Source organism: Myxocyprinus asiaticus, chromosome 17, assembly GCF_019703515.2.
Source record: "Myxocyprinus asiaticus isolate MX2 ecotype Aquarium Trade chromosome 17, UBuf_Myxa_2, whole genome shotgun sequence".
NCBI classification, from domain to species: domain Eukaryota; kingdom Metazoa; phylum Chordata; class Actinopteri; order Cypriniformes; family Catostomidae; genus Myxocyprinus; species Myxocyprinus asiaticus.
Window position 1 is genome coordinate 23,389,406 of NC_059360.1, and position 22,728 is coordinate 23,412,133.

At 38.1% G+C, this 22,728-nt stretch overlaps 1 pseudogene; it reads left to right on the forward strand.

Annotated features, from left to right (window-relative positions):
* The window catches only part of LOC127454947 (RNA polymerase II-associated protein 1-like), a 44,374-nt pseudogene extending 24,775 nt beyond the window's left edge, over positions 1 to 19,599 (forward strand).
* The last annotated feature ends 3,129 nt before the right edge of the window (positions 19,600 to 22,728 follow it).

Here is a 22,728-nt window from a genome sequence, read left to right on the forward strand (position 1 = left end):
ATCTATGGCAAGTGCTACAGGAAGTGTGGGGTGAAATGTCACCCGAGTATCTGGACAAACTGACAGCTAGAATGCCAAGGATCTGCAAAGCTGTCATTGCTGCACGTGGAGGATTTTTTAACGAGAACTCTTTGAAGTAGTTTAAGAAGTTCTGAAATTTTTTTTTCAAATTGTAATAATAATTTTTCCCGTTAATAATGTCCTGACTATACCTTGTGATCAGTTTAATGCCACTTTGGTGAATAAAAGTACCAATTTCTTTCCATAAGAGCAAAATCTGTACATTATTCCAAACTTTTGGCTGCCAGTGTATATTCACAATATAGCATAACATAAGGCCTAGACTGTCTTATTGCTTTTAAAAAATAGTTTCTACATAAAATATTATGGACAGTTTTTTTTTGTTTTTTTTTATTATTGATTTCAAATTTTATTCTATTAAGCAAATTAAATAAGTGCCATTCTTCTGCTACAAGATATACTGTAGACCCTGACATGTAAACCTACCTAGTGCAAAGTTTAATAGTGATTTACGCATCATAACTGTTAGTTTATGGCTGGAACACTGTCCCGACCAGTGGCGATTTCTCAGGGCCAGCAAAGCCTTCTCTGCTGGCTTAACATGCCTAATAAATACATCTTTTTTCATCCTTTCATTCTCATTCACCTTTTTGCTTATGTATTTTCAATCGCTTTCCAAAAAAACAAAATGTTATCCAATCAGAATTTATTCCTCGTTGCTTACAAGCAAAGTGTGACAACTGTTTCACAAATCGTATGCCCAAATCTATGCTCCTTAGCCAAAGCAGTGCGTGAGTTTGAGCTCCACCCCATCAGGCCTTCAGAATTTCCACAGAATCCTTCAACACTGCAGTGAATAGGCATCTAAAGTCAGATTCATCAGCCAATCAGATTGATTTATTTGTTCTTGTGGGTGTGGTCTTTAGGATATGCATTGCAATGCTTTTTGCATTGTTATAGCAACATCAGGAGTTTTCTAAGTGTAAATTAGGCTGCTTGAGCATTCAATGTTGGATCAAGTTTTGAAAAGTAACCATGTACCCTGACAAAACGAAATTTAATGCAAGCAAAATTTAAATCGCAAATATTATTAGAGAGCTTTTTCTTGGTATTAGACCTCCTTGGTTCTGGCTTTCGTGCATGGACTTGTTTTTAAAATGTCAATTGGTATTGTTAGATGACTGCTATGTAATGTATGATTCATTGTGAAAGTGTGTTTTCTTAATGGCATGAATCGCACTGAAGGCCTAGACTTAAAATGCACGGGCCGTGGCTGCCAATCAGCATCCACTACTGGAACTATCTTTTTATAATAATAATTCTTATTATTATTTAATTATTTTTATTAAAATAACATTTTATTACATTAATAAAATTTGTATTTTTTTAATTAAAAAAAAAATTAAGTGTTTAAAAATGTCAAGTATTGGCTACTTTCAGGGTTCTTTTGGTAATGGATAACTTGGAAATATAAGATAATTTTATTGGCCTGGAAAAGTTGTCGAAATTAATACATCTTAAAAGTAATGTAAATTTCTCTAGTGAATATATTGTAAATTTTTCTAGTATTTCTGCTAATTGTTCTTTTGAGTCTGTTCTTTTCAATGTATCTGTCAAATCGATTCACAATTAGTGTGGGGTAAGTTACTTAAATAGTAATTTACTACAAATTACTAATTATTTCTCTAAAATTGTAATCAGATTACTTATTACTTAATTGAAAAGGTAATCACATTACTAAGTGACTCACATTTCTCCTTCACAATGACTCGCTATGGGGCCATAATTCATGTATTCTCACTAAATAATATATTAGAAATAAGTATAACCCTATAATGTACTTAAAATGAATTAAATTAATTGAAAGTCAGTAACTGTAATCTGATTACAAGAATTTAAAATGTAATGGATTACACTACTTTTTGACTAAAAGTAATTAGGTTGCAGTAACTAAGTACATTGTAATTGGATTACACCCAACACTGTGCACAATGCACAATTAGTATGCTTTAATCATAACTGTAAATGTCATTAAACAAATCATGGAAATTTTTTTTTCTAAAAGTTTGGCAAACTTGTACTTTGTATGCAAAAAGTTTGAAAGGACATGTGTTTTTTTATATATATATATATATATATATTTGTTTTAATATATTTTTACATTTACATTTCATTTAGCAGATGCTTTTATCCAAAGCGACTTACAAATGAGAAACATAAGCAATTTGTCATACAAAAGTCAACAATACCTGCATTATTACACTGCTAAGTTCCATTTTTCTTTGCCTTGAAAGGAATTAACTGTTTTTACTGCTGAAACATGGAGTAATTTTGTTATTTTTAGTGAGGGTGGTGAACCAGAGGTTACTGCATTGGCTGAGCTGCAATTTAAAGAGAAGACTTCACCTGGCATCGGTGCTCTCCTCTGCAATGCTGTTCTTCACTTACCCTCCATCCGAGGTTGCTACCTCACCCACCTTGCACACATGGAGCCTGCTGTCCTTGTTTCCCGTGACCAGTATCTCAGCCGAACTCCCTTTGTCAGATCAAATCTCCTACCTGAGCTTACTGGCCCCTCCTTGCCATCTGATTGGCCCTTCTTACCGCTCATCAGCCTGTATGAGAAAATGGGATTGTCGGGTAGTGGGGGACAGCAGGTTGTGTCCCTACCGGCGGGCTCAGTGCAGTCAGCCACACACTGCCTTTAATGGCTCCTTGTTATGGAAAGCTGGAGGGAGCAGGCGCTTCGGGTGGTACCACCAGTTGCTAAGTTAGCCCGGCTGGCCTGTGTCTTCCTGTGCTCCAGTGACCTTTTCCTGGAACAGCCCATGCAAGAGCTTACCTGGGCAATGTTTTGCGGGCTGACACGGCCGGCACAGCTTGAGCCGCTGTATCTGGGCTCACCTCCACCAGGCTTGGCATCCTTTCATGACCTTTATTCGGCTCTTCTGGCCCAGTATGAGGCGGTGTCATTTTGTGACACGCTCTTTGGCTGCTTCATGCTGCTGCCTCTACAGTGGCAATACAGTGTCACCATGAGGCTGGCTGTATTTGGGGAACATGTGGGGATGCTGTGATCGCTGGGGGTCTCGCTACAGCAGGTATGGGAGATTTTTCTCATTAGATATCCTATGTCCAGTCTCAGATCATGCTGTGTAAAAGTTTTTCCAATGCACAGACAAGCAAAGCATGATTGTGAAAACAGGGCTGTTGTTTTCTCATTCCGAGTGTGGGCATCTGGGGCTGTAATCCAATTCAAGCTTAGGTTTGAGCTATAAAGACTAGTTTACCAGAAGATTGGAGCTTGCAAAGTTCTATTTCATTTATTAATGTGAAAAACATATAAAAAAAATTTATTAGTTTGTGGGTTTACTGAATGACTAGTTGACTAATTGGTCTTAAGGAAGCCCAGTGTTATAAGGCTAGTTTTGATCAGACACATTTTTAGGGGACATTATAATATGTGTTCAACAGAATGCACGTGTCTTTACGTGCAAAGCTAAAAATATCAAAATGTATTTAAGAATAAAATTTTGATAAACTAGTTTACTATCATGACAAATGGCAAAACAAAGACAAGATATTGCATCTGAAATGTGCTGATTTGTTTGTCCTACACAGCTGCCCATTCCGCTGGAGAAGTTCATGTCCCCCATGGAGGACTCCCTGCCTATGTTGCGGCTGTACTTTCGGGCATTAGTTACTGGAGCTCTGAAGAGGAGCTGGTGTCCTGTGCTGTATGTTGTGGCTGTTGCCCACCTCAGTGCGTTCATCTTCTCTCAGGATGCTGTGGCAGAGGTAAATTGCTATAGGGCACCAGTATCACAAAACCAAAGGTTCACCCCAAAACCAAAAGAAACAAAAAATTCTTGAAAAAAAAAAATTGTGTTGCATAAAGAAAATGAAGTCTATATATTTTTTTAAATTTGCATTGTGACATTTTGTAATTAGTTTTTGCATATTTGCACTAAGCACATTTCCCACAAAATTCTTATTGCCGTAATGCATCTGGACTATGGACTACTAATTTTTTTTCATCTAAATAATTACATAATGTGCGATTTAATTTGATTAATTGGCAATTAATTGCATATATCAATATTTATTGAGAAAGGCCCCCAAATAAAGATAATTTATTATATAATATATAAAATAATTATAAATAATAAATATTATAATTCAAATAATTAAAATTAGAGCTGTCAAAAATAAAGCGTTAACGCATGCGATTAAAAAAGTTTAACGCGTTAATTTGTTTTAATCGCAATTAATGCATTTACCGTTAATACAGCATAAATCAGCATAAACACTTGTTGGAAGGGCCGAACCTTTGCAGTGTTTCTGCCTGGAGTCATTACACTTTCACACACACCACAAACACAAGCACAACAGCTGTGTCAGTGATAAAGTGATGGGTAAAACAAGGAGCTCTTAACGCTATTTGTTGTACAAAATAAGCTGTAACAAGGTTTAAAATGGGCAAGGAGGAGGCGGGAACTGGCTGAACAGTCAAAACAGTCAAAACTTAAAAAGACACAAACATAAACACACACACGGCAGCTGCGTGTGGCTCTCTCTCTCTCTCTCTCGAACTGCCACATCCGGCTCGGCCTTATCCCTCTCCTCGGCTGATTAGCCCGATTGGGGGCCAGCCCGGCCCCTCCCTCCTCCTCGTCACACTCCTCCCTCCTTTGCCTCAGGCTGGGAAACCCCCGGCATGACGTACATCCCCCCCTCCGTTGCCCTTTTGGCCGCGCCTGCCGGCAGGCTTTCCCTGCCTTTCGAGACCTGGGAGGGAGACAAGGGGAGGGAAAAGAGGAGAGGGAAAGGGAAAGGCGGAGCAACAGTGAGAGAGAGAGAGAGGAGAGAGAGAAAAAAAATTGCTCGCCGGTTTCCCGACGTGCCGTTGCCTGGTCCTCGACCACTCCAATCTCCCCGGGTGGACCGGAGCGAGTCCTCCAACCTCTGGCGAATGGAACGCCCCTCCATGTTCTGGTGGCCGGTAGCGAGCCCCGCGGCTGCTCCTTTCGGCGGACGGCAGTGGCGAGGACTCCACGACAGCACATCGCTCCTCCTTTCCGGGCTTCGGCACTAATGTAACAAGGTTTAAAATGGGCAAGGAGGAGGCGGCAACCGGCTGAATAGTCAAAATAATGTTTAATGAAAACGTAAAAAGACATAAACACATACGGCAGCTGCGTGTGGCTCTCTCTCTCTCGAACTGCCGCATCCGGCTCGGCCTTATCCCTCTCCTCGGTTGATTAGCCTGATTGGGGGCCGGCCATGCGGACTCACGGCCCTGCCCCACCCTCCTCTTCATCACACAAGCCTAGATGGAACTTGTGACAGAAATCAAGTATTTTTCAGCCAAAGTAAGGCACATTTTAATTACCACAGAAGCAAGTCAACATCTTTACTATCACCAAAATGCAGAATGAGATGTTTTTGTCTGCAAGCGCTTTTCATGTGGATTTCAAAGCGCCGCTCGATGCTGGTGCTGATGCAAATCATGAACGTGGCTTCACAATTGCTGTGAGTGAATAGCTACAGTCTACCGGCAGATTAATATTGTGGAGGATGAGAGTTTAAGAGATTTAATGCCCATTGCAATGAATATGTAACCTATGGGGAAACTAATTCTTTCAATTAGTCAAACTCCTACTTAGACTTCGGGAAATGTTTAATGTTACTTGAATTGGTGCTATTTTAGTGCATTTCTATCTTTATACTGTGGAAGGCTTTGTTTAGAAAATTAATAACTGTTTGTATTACATATTGTTTTGGAAATAAATGCATTTTGACAGGATAAGTAGTATATTTAGAGTCAAATTTCAGCACTTATAAATCTGTGATTAATTGCGATTAACTATGAAAATGTATGAATAATTGTGATTAAAATTTTTCATCTACTGACAGCACTAATTAAAACACATCATATACATATATCATAGCAACAGACAAGTTAAGCATTTCTACAATTCAAAATTGGCTTAAAAGTCAAAATATTGTATATTTCCACATCATTGAACATAACCCTGTTATTGGCCTACTTCCATCTGAGCTACTTTAATTGGTGGTTTATGTACTCATGTGTCAGACGAATGCTTTTAGAGCGTATCACTTTGTTTGTGTCTTGTTTTACTAGTTTTCAGTGTCTCTAGTCATAATCACTGTTTTATGGACACTGTGTCAAATTAAATGTAGTTTGAAATGTTGAATAATGAGTTACCTGCATTCTTTTGTGCTTAGTCCAGCTGTCTTTGAGTGTGTCATCTATGGAAGGCTGCGCTGCCTGTTGCTCTCGTTGGTTTGATGAGGCGTGTTGCCTGTACAGCTGGAGCTGACTGCCCCTTACTGCCATATCAAGGTGGTACATGAAGCTTGAATTGCTCCAATGGCAGGAACATTCCTTCCTATAGAATTGACGTACGCATCAGGAGCATGATTAATTGCATTATTTCTTTTTTTTTTTTTGTTTTGTTTTTTTTTTTTTTAGGGCTGTTAATTTAACGACACCCCTAAAAAAAGAAATAATGCAATTAGTCTGGATATTTTACTTTATTTCGTTTTTTTGTAATTCACATTATTCTCAGTGGTGATTCTCAGTAAATAACCAAGATAATTGAAATCTACAAAAATGTAAATCTTTAGCATATCATTATGCCATGGGGAATCTCAATGCTCCTAAAAATAGGCTTTATTTTCTTTACATATCATTTCTTTTTTCTTTGTTTTTGATTTTGGGGTGAAATATGATCTGGACATGTTATGGACAGGTTTTATAAGACTTACACTGATAGTCTTTTATAAGGAGTGGAAGGGCATCAGATTAAGTTGTTAGATGTCTGTATTAAATGTAAAATACTGTATATTTTAAGATACAGTGCATTCAGAAAGTATTCAGACCCCTTCATTTTTTTCACATTTTGTTATGTTGCAGCCTTATGCTAAAATGCTTTAAATTATTATTTTTTCAGATCAATCTACACTCCATACCCCATAATGACAAAGAAAAAAACAGATTTTTGATAACTTAATTTATTAAAAAGAAAAAACTGAAATATCACATTGACATAAATGTTCAGTCCCTTTGCTATGACACTTGAAATTTAGCTCAGGTGCATCCAGTTTCTCTGGATCATCTATGAGATGTTTGTACACTTTTATTGGAGTCCACCTGTGGCAAATTCAATTAATTGGACATGATTTGGAAAGGCACACACCTGTCTAAATAAGGTCTCACAGCTGAAAAGTCATATCAGAGCAAAAACTAAGCCATGAGGTCAAAGGAACTACCTGCAGAGCTCAGAGACAGGATTGTGTCGAGGCACAGATCTGGGGAAGGCTACAAAATGTTTTGGTTGCATTGAAGGTTCCCAAGAGCACAGTGGCCTCCATAATTCTTAAATGGAAGAAGTTTGGAACAACCAGGACTCTTCCTAGAGCTGGCCGCCCAGACAAACTGAGCAATCGGGGGAGAAGGGCCTTGGTAAGAGAGGTGACCAAGAACCCGATGGTCACTCTGGTTGAGCTCCAGAGATCATGTGTTGAGATGGGAGAAGCTTGCAGAAGGACAACCATCACTGCAACACTCCACTGATCTGGGCTTTATGGCAGAGTGGCCAGATGGAAGCCTCTCCTCAGTGCAAGACACATAAAAAAAGCACCTAAAGTACTTTCAGACTGTGAGAAACAAGATTCTCTTGTCTGATGAAATGAAGATTGAACTGTTTGGCCTCAATTCCAAGTGTCATCTCTGGAGGAAACCGAGCACCGCTCATCACCTGCGCAATACCATCCCAGCGGTGAAGCATGGTGGTGGTAGCATCATGCTGTGGGGGTGTTTTTCAGCAGCAGGGACTGGGGGATAGGTCAGGGTTGAAGGAAAGCTGAACGCAGCAAAATACAGAGATATCTTTAATGAAAACCTGGTCCAGAGCACTCAGGACCTCAGACTGGGCTGAAGGTTCACCTTCCAACAGGACAATGACCCTAAGCACACAGCCAAGACAACACAAGAGTGGCTTAGGGACAACTGTGAATGTCTTTGAGTGGCCCAGCCAGAGCCCGGACTTGAACCCAATCGAACATCTCTGGAGAGACCAGAAAATGGCTGTCCACTGACGGTCCCCATCCAACTTGACAGAGCTTGAGAGGATCTGCAGAGAACAATGGCAGAAAATCCCCAAATCCAGGTGTGCAAAGCTTGACACATCATGCCCAAAAATACTTGAGGCTGTAATTGCTGCCAAAGGTGCTTCAACTAAGTACTGAGTTAAGGGTCTTAATACATATGTCAATGTGATATTTCAGTTTTTATTTATGTATTTATTTATTTATTTATTTTTATAAATTTGCAAAGTTATCAAAAATCTGTTTTTTTTTCTTTGTCATTATGGGGTATGGAGTGTAGATTGATGTGAATTGTTTTATTTTATGCAATTTAGCATAAGGCTGCAACATAACAAAATGTGAAAAAATGAAGGGGTCTGAATACTTTCTGAATGCACTGGATCTTTCTCCTTGGGGAGTGGGGGGTATGTGCAAGTTCTCTCTCTCACTATAGAGCTATACACAGTGATAAATGGAGTGGTTGTATTTGATATATGCTGGAAAAGTGAAGCCAGTGTGATTGATGTGATTGATTAGTTTTCTTATTCTGTCATTGTACTGTGAGTTATGACTATGACTTGAGTTATAATCTCTGTAGGAGGTGGAAGCTGCACGTCGCAGCATGCTAAGAAAGACCTACTACCTGACACATGAGGCAACACAAAGCACTCACCTCCACTTTGAAGAGACATTCCATTTCCTTTATCATTTAATCGAGCTGCTTTTTTCTGACATCTGTGTCTCTCTTTCTGTCTTGATGTTTTGTGTTGTCTATCTGTCAGTGACAGGTCTGGTTTCTTTGTTTTCTCCAGGTGTTAAAGAACCACCTGCTTCTTTTCCGGCAGCCCCAGCAGGATGCAGAGCTAGGCTTCACCACCTATGAACAGCTGCCCCCGATTCATGCACGCAGGTTGGAAAGCATTGTGGGAACAGAGGAAAAAGAAGAACAGAGGTACTAGAGGCTCTTCTCCTGGCCTGAGTGATATACACTATATGGTCAAAAGAATGTGGACAACCCTTTCTAACAAATGGATTTGGCTATTCAAGTATTTTTTGTGTAGGCAAACGTTAATGCTACACCAGGACAATCTAGAGAAGTGTGTGCATCCCAAAGGTGTTTAATGGGTTTGTTTTTACCGGAATTACTGAAATAGCCATATCTGTCAGTTAGAAGAGGGTGTCCATGTACTTTTGACCATAGAGTACTACCCACGTCTCTTAAGTCATTTATGACTTTGAAATAAATGTTTTTATTTGTACTCAATTAAACTGTGTGGTTACTTGTGTCAATACACTATTCATTTTCCCTGAAAAGAACATTGTCTTTTTGGGTTTGGTGCGTTTCAAATATCAGGGTGTATTTTCCAGTAAAATAGTTCAAGGTGACTTATTCTCAATTGTTTTGAAACCTTATGTAGATTTATGATTACAACTGATGGGAAAGAGAGCAGATTCCCTACACTGAAACTACACAACAATTGTTGGCTTAGAGCTTCTTTAATTGCACAAGCAGTCATGGGGAATCTCAAAGCATTAAATGTTGATTACTTTTTTCCAACTAGTACTAAAATGAGTCAGAGAGGCATGAGCAGCGTCAAGATTACGTCAGTTATATTCAAATATTGCGTACTGGGAAACAAACACCATACACTGTTCATTGTACTTAAATTATCGTACCACAAAAGCAGCTTGACCAAAATCAAATATAGAAAATGTCCATGGGCAAATATATACAAAGGGATATCTGTGTTTTTCTCCCTAACTTTGATACGACCAATTTAGATACTGTGTATGAGAATACGATTAACAGTTGTGGTCAATGTTTGATCTTAAAGCTATATTCTCCCTTTAGCCTACTGCTGTTGTAGAGTTTATATCTCATAAATAATCTTATACTATTACAGTTGCTCATACTTAGGTTAAAGTTTGTTGCATAACTCGTCTCGCTATATTTGTGATCCAGTCATGAATAATACATCAGATCTTGCGGGATGTTGAGGGGAGGTGTGCTTATGATTTTTGCTTAATTAACATTAAAATGGGTCAAAAAAACATCCCACAAGTTACACTGAAGGATGTACCTGAGACATGGGGTATTTTTACTTGGGCCAGTAAGCAACCACCTAGCAACCTCTTAACAACCTTAACAACCTTAACAACCGCACAGCAACACCTTGGCAGCATCTAGCATTGTGGCGGCGTTTTTTGCACAGTCAAGCATCACACAAATTTTCTTAAAGGGGTCCTGACATGAGGAATCAAATTTTCCTTGATCTTTTGACATATAAGAGGCCATTGTACTATAAAACATACTGTAAGTTACAGAACTCAAAATGTCCTCCTCACTGCAAAAAGAGCATTTGTTGAAACCAAGCTGCCAAAACAACTCGTTCTGTACTTCATCCACATTGTAATGTCACACTTTGGTAGACATTTGCATCTGACCACCTCCACAAGAACGATGGCAAGAAAAGAGCAGGTCAGTCAAGAGCAGAGAGCCAATCAGAACAGTGGGCGTGTACCATTAAGTCTTAAAGGAGAAGCAGCACCAAAACTGAGTGATTCTGACATAGTGCTTTTCCACCGAAATGGCAATGGTTCTTGAGCCGAGCCTGTGCTTGGCTGGTTCACTGCCGGGGCAATCTGGAGCCTATTGTAAATTGGCTGCCCTTTTCCACTGACCTGAGAGCCGAACGGTGACGTAACGGGTTACGTAGCTGTGTGTTAGTTTTGCGTGACTACCTCAAGCATAAACAAACATGGCGCATCACAGTGTTTGTGTAACCTACAGTTTTAACTCCTGTTTTTCTTTTTAGGAAATATATAAACATGCAGAGAAATGCAGTCTAACATAATTACATTGCTCAGCATGATTGCCAGTGACAATATTAAGCATAAGACGACAGGTAACGTAATTAAATTATTATGTATAAACTTTTTAAAGTTTAAAGGCCCCGGAACAGTTCAAGAATTCGCACTTTCCCAGGAACCCGCCTGAACCATGTCAGTGAAAAAGGGCTAATAACAGAGGGTCAGAATGAGGACTAATAGATGACTGTTTTTTGTGCAAAAAAATCTTTACTACTGTTATAAGTGAACCTTTAGAAACATACATGTCATGACCCCTTTGAAGGCTAGATGTAAAAATCCAGTCAACTATTTATTAAGTATGGCACTGGAAAGATGGCATGGTGTCTTGTCCTTGGATAGGGCACTTGTGTTTTTGCAGTTGCTTGCAGCTTCCTCCCTCTCTTGTTGTCTTTAAATGTTATTAAGGAATTAAATAAATTTAAAGTAAAATGAGAATGAATGGGAAATGCATTGGTTGTTGGTTAGCCTCTTTAGGAATGCTGACTTTTGGCTTGCCAATGGAACACAATGAGCCTTCCTGTGAGCACTGCAAATGCTAGTCACACGCTTCAGCTGACATCTGTTCTGCATTATATCACAGACAGGGGGCACGGAGTTCCACTGTGGCTCCTGTAGACAACAGCAACTTAACCGGATCACAACCCTGAGATCTTAGTTATACAAATTTGTTTTTGTCCAGACTTATTTGTGTCATTTCAAACTTGATGCTACTACAGACTGCTGATTTAAATTCGATGCCATTTACTTGTTTATGAATTAAGCAAAATGCCACATAGGAGGCTCCCCCCCCCCCATAATTTTCTTTATTTTAAGGCACTACAGAGTTCAACTAAATAATTTGTATGCTGGCCCGGTCAGATCAGAAGTTCAGATTTATTTGCCCTGCCAATACTTTTACTGGCTGCACAACAAAATTAATTCATTTTTTAAATTAACACATTTTTTTTTATTATACTTTTTTTTGCAACCTATTTTTAGGTCTGAATTTTTTTTCATCAAGCATTTTCCTTAAAATAAACAACAACTGCACAAAAAGATAATGTTACATATAATAATCTAATATGTTTTTTCATTTGAAATTATAGTTGTTCCAAAAGGGCAAACTCATCCGAAACTGTCTCACACTGGCCAAAACAACTCGTTCTTTTGGCCATCATATTGTTGAGCAGTACACTAATGCATAGCGTGCATATATAAGCAGACTTTCTATATCAACAGTCTCTGAAATAAGCCATAAATTAGCATGCACAGACCTCAAGAGTCTGTCAGCATTACTGACCTCACCTTGCAATGCTGCATTACGTCTGTGAGTCATGAGAGAGTCCTCAGGGCATATATGACATATGCCAGATGGTGATTACTTGTTGATTGTCTTGTTTACTACAAGTTTTAAGTTTTAAACAACATTTGTTTTCATAGAAAATGTCAGGCCAGTTGATTGATTAAAGTTTTTATTGTTTTCCACAAAGGTAAGTCTTGTTAATAATTTTATTTTTCCATACTTAATATCTAACTATATGAAAATATGTTATGACAATTCATAGACATTCTTCCATAAGGATATACACAGGGCCCAAAATGTATTTGGGTGTTTACACAACACTAACAAATGCATTAATGTCAAACCAAAGCAATTGGCAATTATTTTAAAGAAAGACAGTGCAAAGACACTTTCAAGCAAAACATTTAATCAAAAAAATTATTAGGTTTGAAATGATAAAAAAACTTAGATATACTAAATAAAGAAAAAGAATTTGGACACTTGCTGGTTGTCAAACATTAGTGGAACATGACCATAGTTCATATGATTAAAGGAATATTCCAGGTTCAAGTTAAGCTAAATCGACAGCATTTGTGGCACAATGTTGATTACCAAAAAAATCGAGTTTCAGTGAGGCACTTACAATGGAAGTAAATGGGGCCAATTTTTCGAGGGTTTATAATTTTATAAAAGTATTTACATTAATTCCTCTGTTTGGGGTCAGTTTCCAAATGCCTTAATATTTTGTAATGGCATTCAGAAATGTATAAGAGTCTTTTTATAAGAGACTTTGGGGGCCACTGTATTTCATTCAATAGATTCCCTAAAAGTTTTATCCTTGTAAGCACTGTGTTGAAACGTATCCTGTTGAGAATTGTGTCCAGGGACTGGTGAGAGTTGATATCGTACTATGAAACCTCATTCTTGTTTAAATTTGAAGACATGCCTAGTGTTGTTGACAGTCCAGTTTCTGTTTTCATCTTTCATTTTGTAATTTAAGAGTCGCCTTTTTGCGAGAAAAAGTAGCATATTTTTCCAATGCTGTCTGTTAACAAGAGTAAAAGCAAATTAAAAACATGTATTCCTATTGCCAAGAGCTGTGGAAACCTGTTAACAATAAATAAACTCAAGAGTAAGGTTAGGGGAACAGTGGATTTAAAAGGATATTTCAACCAATAATAAAAATGTTCTTATCATTTACTCATGCCATGTATAACTTTCTTTATTCTGCGTTACATAAACAAAGATTTTTAGAAGAATATTTCAGATCTATAGATCCTCACAATGCAAGTGAATGGTGATCAATTTTATTTTTATATTAACATTTTATTGATTCAAAACAACAGGATTGAAGAAACAGAACATACACACACAGAATCAAATTATATCAAATTATATGTCCCTCCCCCTCAACATCCCCCCTCCCCCCCACGCTACAAACCTCTAGTGGTCCAACACAAAATGAAAGTATACACACATACAAATAAAAAAAATTAAAAATAAATAAAAAAACAGACAAGAGGAAACACTTAAGAATAGATAAAAAAAATAAATAAATAAAATCATACATTTAAAACTACAAATCTCCCTCCACTGCCCCTCCCTGAGAACTCTCCAAAAAGGCCAAATAGTTGCCCCATTTTTTATTAAACAAATCCATGCTACATATCCTTCTATACTCTATATCCCCACTCTCATATAGGTCACAGAGTGTATTAAGCTCTCTCACAATCCACTCTGTCCAGCAGAAAGTGGACTTATTAATACATCATTTTGGATTCAGCCATATGCTCGAAGCAACATTTAAAGAAATGTCTGAATTTAACACTGGACACTTTTGTCCATACCGCATGTAAATGCGAGATAAGGGGGTGTAACTTAACTTCTCGAGTTAGTTTGATAGAAAGGCTTTCCAATGGCGAGATAGGGGCAAGAACTTCCTGTTCAATACAAAACCAGGGAGGGGCTCTCTCAGGTGGAAGCGACCAATGAGCCAAATGTCTGAGATTGAATGCATAATAATAAAACAAAATCTTGGGTAGGCCTAGCCCACCTTTGTCAATCAGCCTATGTAACTTACTGAAGTGTAATTTGGGACGTTTACCATTTCACATGAAGGACTTCGCTATGCTATAAAATTGCTTGAAATAAGAGAGGGGGACATCTATAGGGATGAGATTGTAGCAGGTAGTTGAATTTTGGAATACAATTCATTTTAATAACATTAACCTTCTCAATCATAGATAAATGTAATGAAGCCCACCTACCCACATCGCTCGAAAAACTTTTTATTAAAGGGTCAAAATTAACTCTAAATAAATCACACAATTTGCTGGGAATAAAATACCCAAATACTTAATGTTCTTGTGCTTTGGATTTTTTGGTGAAAGCGGCATACTATATAATCTGGCCCCTAAGAACTGCATTAATTGCCTCCCAAACCACGCCCACAGAGGATACTGAAGACCAGTTGCTCTCCATATAGACACTGATTTCAGCCTTTAGCATTTCTTGGAATTCAGGATTTTGCAAGAGGGATACATTAAAGTGCCAACTATATGATCCTTTTCATCATATGTGGCAACAACTCTAAACACACCAGGGCGTGATCTGAGACTAAAATGTTTCCAATTGAGCAATCAACATCAGATGAAATGAGGGACTTAGTTAAAAAATAAGAATAAATCTATTCTAGATTAAATCTTATGGACTGATGAAAGAAATTTATAGTCCCTATAAGATGGGTTCAAAAGTCTCCAAATATCTGTAAGACCAAGATTTTTATACATCCTCTGAAGTGTCAGTGTTGCTCTAGGGGGCTTACACACTTTTGCTTCACTATGATCAAGGACTGAGTCCATCAAAAGATTAAAGATTAAAGTCTCCTCCCCAGCAGCTTGCAACATCCCTTCAAGATCTATAAAAAAGCCCTGATCATCAACATTATGTGCATAAATATTAGCCAAAATAAGACTTCGTCCCTGAATTTCAGCTGAAACAATAATGACTTCCTAATTTATCTTTACTGTGTTTGAGACATTTGAATTGTAGCTTTTACTTATCAGTGTAATAACTCCCCTGCTCTTACTCGAGCCAGCACTATAAAAAAAAATGCCTACCCCATATCTTTCCAAATTTTTCAGCTTCCTGTGGAGAAAGGTACATTTCATGAAGAAACACTATATCATATTTCTTATCCTTAAGAATAGAAATAAACTTCCTTCTTTTTATGGGGTGCCCCAACCCATTCACACTCCATTTGGAGAGAGACAATCCACTCATATTTACTTTTGACATTTTGACATACAAGAAAAAATAGATTGCGTGTCAAAGACAAGATTATAAAGACCACATTCCAACATTAGTGCAACAAACAAAACCCAAACATTCCCTAGAACAAAAAAAAAAAAAGAAAAAAGAAAAACATGTGCATTAACCCTGCGCACGACAGCACCAACTGGTGTCCATCCCTCCAAACTCAAACAGTCCATGCACGCCTACGAGAGCCCCCGCGACAACCTTGCCATCAGATTGCTCAAGTCTGGTGTTTCTATACACATTATGTGAGACAGAATTATACAGCAAAAGATAATGTATAAAACAAACTCCAGCCAATAGGCAGAATACACACAAAGAGTGTGTAGCTTCATCCATAAAACTAACCTGAAGGTGTGTTATTCTACAAAATAAACTCCGGCTGCTAGGCGGAACCAGCACAAAAAGAACACGCAGATTCTTTAAACAGTCAAATGAATGTTCAGTGAGCCGGTCTACTTGGCTGCAACATGAGTACAAGCAAATTACTTTTCACTCCAATGACTTTGCAAGAAATGCTCCACAATATAAACTCCAGCCGATAGGCGGCACCAGCACAAAAAAAAAATAAAAAAACGTGCATGTTTCTCAAACTGTCAAGCGGAAGTTCAGTGAGCTGGTCCACTCGGCTGCCACATGAGTGCAAGCAAATGACTTACTCCAATGACTTTGCCAGAAATACTCCACAAAATTAACTCCAGCCGTTAGGCGGAATAGGCACAAAGAGCGTGTTGATTCATCCACAAAACCATCCCAAAGGTGTGTTGCTCTACAAAATAAACTCCAGCCACTAGGCAGAACCAGCACAAAAAGAGGACGCAGAATCTTCAAGCGAACAGTCAAGTGAATGTTCAGTAAGCCAGTCCATTCGGCTGCAACATTAGTAACACGAGATGACTTACTCCATTGACTTTATGAAGGACATCGCTTGCTGTGAGCATATGAATGTTTTACGGACATCCTTAGCATCTATTCTCAATTTGGCCAGGAATATCAGTGCAAAAGCGAACTTCTGTTGATGTAAAAGTTTATTGAATTCCTTGAATCGATCATGTTTCTCTCTTGTCGAGTTTGCAAAGTCTGGGAACAAGAAAATTCTTGGTTCTTCCAAGAAAGCCTTCCTTTACTCCTCGCCTCGCATAACACAAGATCTTTATCGGATGACCTCAGAAATTTGGCCAGAATTGATTGGGGCCTGTCTCCTTCCGCGGATCGACGAGCCGGAACCCTGTGAGCTCACTTGATTTCCAGCTTATGGCCGGCGATGTCGAGCAGGCTCGGAAAGAGCCCATCCAGGAATTTCACTGTATCCTGTCCCTCTACTCCCTCCTGGACTCCCACGATATAGATGTTATTCCGCCGGAATAAGAGAAAAACTAGCTAGGATATTTCCAGATATGGATCTAAGCTCTCCTAGATACTGTCAAACCCTTGCTACCCTTGGACATATGTTTTGGATGTGTCCAAAGCTAACCCTGTTTTGGTCTGAGATCTTTACCACATTATCTTACACCTGTAACAAGACAATTCAAAATAGCCCACTGACAACCATATTTGGAGTGCCTCCGCTGGAGAATGGGGTTCCTTAAATTCATGCAGAGGCCTTGGCCTTCTCTACACTTCTAGCGAGAAGACTGATTCTCAGAAACTAGAAAAATGCATTACCCCCAACGCATAAAAGGTGGATGGAGGAAGTTCTGGCACATCTTAAACTTGACAAGTTAAAGCACTCAATTCGAGATTCATGTCAAACGTTTTTCAAGATGTGGCAGCCCTTTCTGCAGTACTTTGAGGCACATAGCAAAACTAAAGGATAGTACTTCATAAACATAAGCCAACAACAACTTCTTGGACCTGGTCATTTGTTATTGTGTACATGAGCATTATGTATGTATGTGTATGTTATTGCTTGTAAAAAGTAATGAAAATAATTGAACAATAATAAGACTCCAGTGGTTAAATACATGTCTTCAGAAGTGATATGATTGGTGTGGGTTTGAAACAGATCAATATTTAAGTCTTTTTTACTATCAATTGTCCTCACTGCCCAATAGGTGGTGATATGCACAAAGAATGCGAATCGTCAAAAACACAAGAAGAAGAAGAATGTGAAGTGGATATTTGTAGTAAAAAAGGACTTCAATATATATCTGTTTCTCACCCACACCTATCATATCACTTAGAAAGATTATTGATTTAACCACTGAAGTCGTATAGATTACTTTTATGCTGCCACATTTCTGGTCACAATTCACTGATCTACAGGACTGAGATATTCTTCAAAAAATCTTTGTGTTTTGTCGAAGAACGTCATACATCTGATATGGCATGAGGGTGAGTAAATGATGAGATAATTTACATTTTGAGGTGAACTATCCCTTTAAGAATTCTCACACATCTATCAATACTTACTGTAAGTTGCCAAACTTTAGTCAGTACTTTGGGAAAGTACAAAATTACTTTCACCACTTCACCATACTTTAAGGCATGTTTCACCCAACGATGAAAATTATCTTATTTTCTCACCCTTATGTCTTTCCAAACCTGTTTTAATGAATAAGGTCTGTCATTTTAATAAAATGGTACAGTTGATAGTAACTCACTCTAATGCTTTAAAAAGGACCCAAAAGTATAATAAAAGAAGCTCATCATTTTAAGTCTTTAGAAAGGCATTTCATAGGTTTTGGTGAGAAACATTGTCATTTTTAGTGAAGATCTTGACATCTTTTGCACGTTCATGAACACTCAAATGTTCACACAAAAACTTACTTTGTTTTTAGAACTTCGCAACACAAGCTCTTGCTTGAACATGCGAGCATGCAAATGTTGTGTTGTTTTTCACCAAATCCTATGCTTTTAGAAGACTTCTATGATCCTTTTGGGTCCTTTTTAAGCTTTAAAGTAAGACACTATCAACTGCCTTTGTACTGAAAAGACATAATATAGCATGATAGCATACCATCTCCTTATGTGCTCCGCATAAAGAAAGTCATATGGGTTTAATTATGACAGAATTTTTATTTTGGAGTGAACTATAATAAACTAAGGTCTGTTCAATCAACTGAATTTAGAAGTTAACATGGTCTTTATGCCAGGTTTTGGGCAAGAACCCAGATGTGCTGATGTATTAATGGTAGTGCCTGATATTCAGTTTGTGCCCACAGGCATTCATAAACACTGTTGAATGGCCCTCGTGTTTCTGTTTTCCTCCACTCAATCATTTTATGACAGTTTTTCTCCTGCACTAGCTTGTCACTTGGATGACTCCGTTTTACACATTTTTACCTCATCATTCAGACTACATTTGATGTTCACATTGGCTCAAATGTCTGTTCAAACAAGTCCCAACTCATCCCAATTTGATTCATAGCATGGAACTTTTAACTTTAAAGGCACTTTAACTTTAAAATACACTGGGATTCATATTTTAAAATGCTTGTGCTTCACTGCTTCCAGCTGCTCATTCAAACAAATAAGGGATATAAAATGTACACTTCTACAATAATCTAATTTTTACAATAAACAATTAAACATTGTCATATTTCATCAACACTATATCATCATCATCAACAGTTGATCATTAGTGATAGCTTTCAAGATATTCTACTGGATAATTTCAGGGTGGCTGTGTGCCAGCTGAAGCTCAGCAGAAGTTGGGTGATGCAGCAGGACAATGACCCTTAACATCGAAGTAAATCCACTACAGAATGGCTTCAAAAAAAAAAAAAAAAAGAAAATCCAACTTTTGGAGTGGCCCAGTCAGAACCCAGACCTTAACCCAATAGAGATGCAGTGGAATGACCTCAAGAGAGCCGTTCACCCCAGACATCCTGAACGTATGGTTAAGCTGAAGCAGTTCTAGAAGGAAGAATCTTCTGAACGTTGTGAAGGTCTAAACGGCAGCTACTGGAAATGCTTGGTTGAGGTTATTGCTGCCAAAGGAGGATCGACCAGTTATTAAATCCAAGGGTTCACTTATTTTTTCGACACCACTGTGAATATTTAATGGGATGTGTTCAATAAAGACATGAAAGATTATAATTGTTTGTGTGTTGTTAGCTTAAGCACATTGTGTTTGTCTATACCTGTGACTGATGAAAATGAGATGACCTTTTATGACCAATTTATGCAGAAAACCAGTTAATTTCAAAGGGATCACATACTTTTTCTTGCCACTGTACTGTCCTCTATTTTCCTCAAATTTTCCTTATAAATTGCTTCAGACAGTGGGTAAGGCAAACAGACCATGTAATATGAAGGAATAGACCCCAGCCAAAAGGGACTAAATTGGTGTCACCAGGTCATAATGTTATTAGTAATTCACTGGGACTGATTATATTAGACTGAAGACATGGGGCTCTGGCAATGTCTTGAGACCCTGACAATCCCCACATTGAGTTAGAAGCACAGGCTAAAAACAAGCACAGAGGAGAAGCTTGCTGGATGTCTGCAAGTTTGCTTGGAGCAAGGTTGTCATAATCACCTATACCATCATGTTGTGCCACTAGTTGTCTTAGAACAGTATTGGACGTACTGTAGGTTTAAGCAGAAAAAATAGATGGTTGACAATTCTGACATCTGAGTGAAATTTTCTTGGAAGTAGCAATCTGGTGTATGTCATGGAGTCTCAGAAGAAAAATAAATTTAGGATGGCTTGTCTTCTTGGGCAGAGAAATAAAAATGTCTCTGTGGAGCAAGGAGACAGTCTGTTTCTGCCAGCAAATTAAACTGAACCACACATGGTCAGAGACTGAGTAAGATACCAGAATCTGTGGACTAATGTGAAGTGTTAGGCAACACCAACAAAAAAGAGAAAATGATTGACCTCTCTTACCTTCTAGAGGTGTGTATTGACAAAATCAAATTAGCTGTAGCTGAAAAACCTCTTCCCCTCTTTTACACCTTATTAAGGTGATGATATTCTAATTGCTGCCCATGTGTCCTTGCAACTAGCTGGTCTGAAATGAAACTTGGATCTGAATGAGTCAGATGAGAAATGTCTATAATACCTAGCTTTCTGTTTTCATTGATCTCAATGGCAGTCCAGCAACTGATAGTTTACATGATAGAATGAAATTTGCATTTGTTACACATGTAATGCATCATCTGAGGTGGGAATCAAACCTGGGTTGCTCATGTTATGAGATCAGGTGAACAGTTCTCTACTGCTGAGCTAATTGGCTTAGCTACACCAAGCATCCATAGTAAAAGGGAACAAAAAGGTGAGTACAAAGCAAAAACACTAAACACAGGAGAACTTAGCTTTACAGAGCTTGAATATTCCAGGCAATGAAGGCTCAAGACTGAACACAAGTGAATGAAACAAACAAACTTATATAGGATAAAACACAGGCGATACAAATAAACATAATGAACAGTCAAACGATGGCATAAAGCAGGGGCTGATGCCAATTAATGGCCGGGAGAGGCATGGCAGTCTGGAGCCTTACAATATGTTGCTTGCAAAACAAAATGTATTTCGTCTGAATTTACGGCTGTACTTTTGAATGGCCAACCCGATCTCACGAGAATTCGTCACAGTAGTACGAATGAACTTGTTCTGAACGCATGTTCATGAAGCGTATGTGATTGGTTGATGTATAAATCGGACGAATTCATTACCTCGTAGTATTGTGATGAATTCATATGAGACAATGTTGGCCATCAAAAAATATATAATTTTTGGAATTAGATGGTCTGGGCTGCAAAATGGTGTTCATTATATTTTACAGACAGAATACGTCTAATCTTACAAAAGCTAAAGCCTCAGTAGAAAGCAAATTTCAAACAGCTTCTGTTTGATCAATTGTTGATTTGTGGCATGTCTGGTCTGCTTAGCAATGAAGAGATATTACATTTAATTGTTTGTCTTTGCATCTTTGTGTTGGTTGAGCTTTAGAAAACTGTTGCTAGGAGTTTCTGTTCTGTGCTTCACTTATACCGAATTGATTTACGCTCTCTGTCAAAAAAGAATTATGATAGTGAAATCTCAGTTTTACTCAGTGTCACTATAATTCTCACAGCACGGCACATTGAGAAATTCTGGCAATAGTTAATTGGTGACTACACTTACCAATTCATATTAGGCTATGTGGACTTTAGCACATAACTGTACAGTATTGCCACAGTCCACAAATGCTGATGCAAGATTACGTTCTGCTCATAATTAAAAGAGCCCTCCTAAAGGCCATATGTTATGTACGAGCAGATACGTGACATTTAATATGGGGACTTAAAGCAAAGGCCTGCTGAGAGCAGTTCATGGACTGACTCCTCTTAAACTTCACGGAGGAGAGAAAACCAATAGATGCAAAGGTCTCTTGTGTTACGTTAATTTACACTGACACTGTTTTAAAACATTTGCCAGTCAATTTTTTTCCCTGTAGGTTTGTTTTATGAATAAATCCTATCTCTTTAAAATGGTAATGGTAAAACAACAACAAAAGGACATATAGGAAAAAAACAGATAAATGACACCTTACATTTTGGTGTCCCATGACATTTTTTACAGCATTAGAGTCACAAATCCCATGTCAGATAAACTATTATTTGACATAAAAGTATGTCATACATACAAATATTGTATTAAATTCACTGTACTAAATTTTTTTAATTATGAACTAATTTAATTACAAGAAATGTAATATTTAGCTGTCTCCCACATTTCACACAAAGATTTATAGAAGAATATTTCAGCTCTGTAGGTCCATACAATGCAAGTGAATGGTGACCAAAATTTTGAAGCTCCATAAAGCACATAAAGGCAGCAAAAAAGTAATCCATAAGTCTCCAGTGGTTTAATCCATGTCTTGTGAAGCGATCTAATCGGTTTTGGGTGAAAACAAACCAAAATGTAACTCCCTTTTCTCTATAATTCTTGACATCAGCAGTCTCCTTGGCTATCATAATTTCAAGATTGATTACCCTTCCTAGCGCTCTGTGCATGCGTCAAGCACTAGGAAGTGTAATCATTCTTGAAATCATGGTCGTGCTTAGAGACTGCAATGGCAAAATGTACAGTGAAATAGGAGATATATTTTTGTCTGTTCTTGCCCAAAACCGATTGAATTGCTTCAGAAGACATGGATTAAACCACTGGAGTCATTTGGATTACTTTTATGCTGCTTTAATGTGCTTTTTGGAGCTTC